This window comes from Coffea arabica, chromosome 11c (genome assembly GCF_036785885.1).
Source record: "Coffea arabica cultivar ET-39 chromosome 11c, Coffea Arabica ET-39 HiFi, whole genome shotgun sequence".
Classification (NCBI taxonomy): domain Eukaryota; kingdom Viridiplantae; phylum Streptophyta; class Magnoliopsida; order Gentianales; family Rubiaceae; genus Coffea; species Coffea arabica.
This window is the reverse complement of record NC_092330.1, coordinates 36,855,853-36,861,159: the sequence shown is the minus strand read 5'-3', so window position 1 is coordinate 36,861,159 and position 5,307 is coordinate 36,855,853. Positions and strand designations below refer to the sequence as shown.

General features: G+C 36.6%; 1 non-coding gene across 1 annotated transcript; it reads left to right on the top strand.

The window, feature by feature from the left end:
* The first annotated feature begins 4,270 nt into the window (after positions 1-4,270).
* Positions 4,271-4,377, top strand: LOC113717492 (small nucleolar RNA R71). The gene has a single exon (XR_003454408.1). It is a non-coding gene; the product is annotated as a small nucleolar RNA R71 (small nucleolar RNA).
* Positions 4,378-5,307: the final 930 nt, after the last annotated feature.

The window sequence follows — 5,307 nt, the reverse complement described above, 5'->3', positions numbered from 1 at the left end:
TGACAAGCTTTCCCATAGACTAAACGATACGGTGACATCCCTAGGGGTGTCTTAAATGCCGTTCGGTAAGCCCATAGTGTATCATCTAGCTTTGTAGCCCAATCCTTGCGTGATTTATTCACAGTTTTCTCCAAAATGAGCTTTATCTCTCTATTAGCTAGCTCTGCTTGTCCATTGGCTTGAGGATGATATGGAAGTGATGTCTTGTGCCTACAACCGTATTTAAACAATAAGGAATTCAATTGTCTGTTACAAAAATGTTTCCCTTCATCACTTACTATGGCCTTGGGTATACCAAATCTACTGAAAATATTCTTTTTAAGGAATCTAAGTACAATCTTAGAGTCATTAGTAGGTGAAGCGATTGCTTCAACCCATTTAGAAACATAATCCACTGCTACTAAGATGTACTTATTATTAAAAGAACTAGGAAATGGTCCCATAAAATCAATACCCCATACATCAAATAACTCAACTTCCAAGAACGTAGTCAGGGGCATTTCATTTTTTCGAGATATATTTCCAGTTCTTTGGCATGCATCACAATTTTTAACATATTCTCTAGCATCTCGGTACATAGTTGGCCAATAAAATCCTGATTGCCATACCTTTGCCACAGTCTTTGAAGTACTGAAATGACCACCTGTTTCAAGGTTATGACAATGATATAAAACATTATGTACCTCATCTTCAGGAATACATCTACGTATCATACCATCGGCACAATGTCTGTATAGCAATGGTTCCTCCCAAAAGTAACTTTTGACGTCATGTAAGAATTTCTTCTTTTGATGATAATTAAACCCCTTTTGAATCTCTCCACTGACCAAGTAGTTAGCAAAATCTGCATACCATGGAGAATTTCTAAGTGCTAGGACAAACTCATCCGGAAAATTCTCTTGAATTGGAACCTGATCTTTGATTGGGATATATTCCAAACGTGATAAATGATCTGCAACTAGATTCTTCGATCCCTTTTTGTCTTTTATCTCCACATCAAATTCCTGCAATAAAAGAATCCACCGAATTAGTCTAGGTTTTGCATCCTTCTTATGCAGCAAATATTTAAGAGCTGAATGGTCCGTATATATAATAACTTTAGATCCTACTAAATAGGATCTAAATTTGTCCAAAGCAAATATCACTGCCAATAGCTCTTTTTCTGTCGTTGCATAATTGAGTTGTGCCTCATTTAGCAACTTGCTAGCATAGTAAATGACGTGCAATCGTCCTTCTTTCTTTTGTCCCAAAACTGCTCCAACCGCATAATCACTTGCATCACACATCAATTCAAATGGTAGTGACCAATCGGGTGAAGTTATAATTGGGGCCGAAATCAATTCCTTCTTCAACCTTTCAAATGCAACCAAACAATTGTCATTAAATTGAAAAGGAGTATCCTTACATAATAAATCACATAATGGCTTTACTATTTTAGAAAAATCTTTAATAAAACGTCTATAAAAGCCAGCATGTCCTAAAAAACTCCTTATCCCCTTGACATTGCTTGGGGTGGCAATTTCTCGATAACTTCTATTTTGGCTTTATCCACCTCAATTCCCTTGGAGGAAATCTTGTGCCCTAAGACAATTCCTTCTTTTACCATAAAATGGCATTTCTCCCAATTCAATACAAGATTTATTTCCTCGCATCTCTGCAAAATCAATTCCAAATTATGAAAACAATGGTCAAAAGATGAATCATACACAGAAAAATCATCCATAAATATCTCCATAATTTTCTCAATATAATCAGAAAAAATAGCCATCATGCATCGTTGAAAAGTTGCAGGAGCATTGCATAAACCAAATGGCATTCTTCTAAAGGCAAAAGTGCCATAAGGACATGTAAATGTGGTCTTCTCTTGATCCTCTGGAGCTATAGCTATTTGATTATATCCTGAAAAACCATCAAGAAAACAGTAAAATTCATATCCTGCTATTCGCTCCAATAATTGATCAAGGAATGGTAGGGGAAAATGATCTTTTCTTGTTACCGTATTTAACTTACGATAATCAATGCACACTCTCCACCCTACCACAAGTCTAGATGGAATTAATTCATCATTTTTACCCACGATTGTAGTCATTCCACCTTTCTTTGGTACCACATGAATTGGACTAATCCAAACACTATCGGAAATAGGAAAAACTATACCTGCGTCAAGCCACTTAAGAATTTCATTTCTTACCACCTCTTTCATGTTTGGATTGAGTCTTCTTTGTGTTTCCACCACTGGTTTGCAATTGTCCTCCAATAAAATGAGATGCATGCATATAGAAGGACTTATACCTTTAATGTCTGAAATTGTCCATCCAATTGCCTTCTTACGCTTCCTTAGAACTCTTAGCAACTTTGTACACTGCTCATCATCAAGGTCAGCACTAACAATTACAGGTAAAGTACTATTTTCTCCAAGAAATTCATACCTTAGATGAGTTGGAAGTGGCTTAAGCTCTAACCTTGGAGGTTCAATTTCTGAAGGTTGTGAAAACCCTTTTCCTTGGCCAAGACTTTCATAGAAATGACCCCTTTTATAAGGTGCTTGAAAATCCAAGTACTTGGCTAATTCTTCAATTTCTTCACAAACATCTTCTTGCTTACCTAAACTCATTAAACAATGCTCAAGAGGATCTAAGTCAAGGTTGACTTGACTCATCTCTTGGGTTATTTTATCAATTATGCCAATAGAATAAGCATGATCGGTAAAAGAAGGGTATTTTTCCATTTCATTCAAATTAAATTCTACTTCTTCTTCACCTACTTGAAACTTAAGCTTGCCATTTTTTACATCAATAATAGTACCTGCCATAGCTAGAAATGGTCTACCTAGAATAATTGGCATAGATATATCTTCTTCCATATCTAATACCACAAAATCCACTGAAATGATAAATTTTTGAACTTTTATCAATACATTCTCCAACACTCCCAATGGATATCTAATAGACCGATCCGCTAGTTGCAAAGTAATATTTGTGCGTTTAAGCTCATGCAAACCCAATTGTCTAGCCACCGTTAAAGGTATCAATGATACACTAGCACCAAGATCACACAATGCTTTAGAAAAATCAACATTACCTATGGTGCAAGGTATAGAAAAACTCCCTGGATCCTTCAACTTCGGTGGTAGCTTATTTTGAATAATTGCACTACATTCCTCCGTTAATGCTATTGTTTCGCAGTCTTCCAACTTTCTTTTTCTAGTCATGATTTCCTTGAGAAATTTCGCATAAGACGGAATCTGCAAAATAGCATCGGCAAAAGGAATGTTAATGTGTAATTGTTTGAAAAGTTTAACAAATTTTTCGAAATCTTTATCAAACTTATTTTGCTTTAATCTTTGTGGAAATGGAACCGCAGGGGGTATTGGAATGGTAGCGGAAGATGATGGTTGATTTTCTCTTGATTCCTCCTGGCTATTTCCTTCCACTATCGCCTCTTGGTTCCTCTGCTTTTCTTCTTGTTTTTCATTCTCATCTTTCTCAACTTCCATCACTGGAGGATCTTCTAATTGCTTACTACTACGAAGAGTAATGGCTTTCACATGCTCTTTAGGATTGACCTCTGTTTTGCTAGGTAATTCGCCTTGATTTCGATTATTCAACGAACTAGCAATTTGGCCAATTTGGACCTCTACATTCCTGTACATTGTAGTGAGTTGGTCCAACCTTCCTTCTACTCGCTCAAATCTGTCTGAAGTAACTTTTGCGAGCTTTTCCACTGCCATCTCCCAACCAGGTTTAGTTTCAGCTTGTTGTTGCTTTGATTGAAATCCCGGTGGATTGGTAGGCCTTGGTTGATACCTTGATCCTTCCATCCAAAGTTTGGATGATTTCTCCACCCCGGATTGTAAGTATTCGAGTAGGGGTTATTTTGAGCATTACGATTGTAATTATTGACGAATTGTACCTGTTCAGAATCAACACACTCATTAGTATCATGTTCACCTCCACATATAGAACAACATGCTACATGTGCATTGGATGAACTTGGACCAACTCCACCTTGTCTACTTAGCAATTTCATCACATTATTCATTTGAGCACTCAGCATATTGAGAGTATCCATTTCTATCATACCTGCGTGACGTCTTGTATTACCTCTCTCATTGGCCCATTGGTAGTTATTTGCTGCCATTTCTTCTATCAAATTATGAGTTTCTTGGGGTGATTTACCCATTAAAGCTCCACCTGCAGCTGCATCGATCATAGTTTTAGTAGAAAAAACTAAACCATTATAGAAGGTTTGTATGATTAACCACTCCGGCAGTCCATGATGTGGACATTTCCGAAGCAAATCTCTAAACCTTTCCCATGCCTCATATAATGATTCACCTTCCATTTGGCTAAAACTAGTGATATCCATTCTAAGCTTAGCAGTCTTACCTGGTGGAAAATACTTATTTGAGAATGCTCTCGATAATTCATCCCATCCAGTGAAAGTATTAGGAGCATGAGAGTGTAGCCAAAGTTTGGTCTTATCTCTCAATGAAAATGGGAACAATCTTAGCCTTATAGCATCATCACTAACTCCATTCATTTTAATTGTATCACAAATTTCCAAGAATGTAGCTAAATGTGTATTAGGATATTCTACTGCATTACCTCCAAATTGAGATTGTTGAACCATTTGGATAAGTGATGGTTTAATCTCAAAGTTGTTAGCATTTACCGAAGGCCTTGCTATACTTGTTTGAGATCCTTGTGTTCCCGGTAGAGCATAATCTCGTAGAACTCGCCTATTTGCTTCATTTTCTGCCATGTTTTCTTCAAATTGTAATTCTATCAAGATATCTTCTATTGGCTGCCACACCTCTTGTTCCTCTTGATGTGATGTACTCCTCATTTTTCTGTGTAATGTTCTTTCAATTTCAGGATCGAAATGTGCAACTTCTCGATTTGATCGGTGCATACACTACAAACAAAAACAAGAGAAATTTTTCAGTTTTAATTCAACAACTTGAATAAAAAAAAACAATGAAATATATCTAAATTAATAGAGATGATTAGGCCCTAATATTGCCGCTCCCCGGCAACGGCGCCAAAAACTTGACGGGATTTTTGTATCAATGCAAGTTTAATTCCGATTTTACACCCGTTGGACTGCAAGTATACAGGTCGCAATTGTAGTACAAGATGTGTATCGGGTCGATCCCACGAGGAGCAATTTAAACAATTACTAAGCCCTTGTTCTCTCTATTATTTAGACTTACAATTAATTTGAGCAGAGAAAGTCTAATGCTGTAATCTACAAATCTGATATATAAATCTAGTTTAACAAATGCTGAATGCAAATAGAGAAATT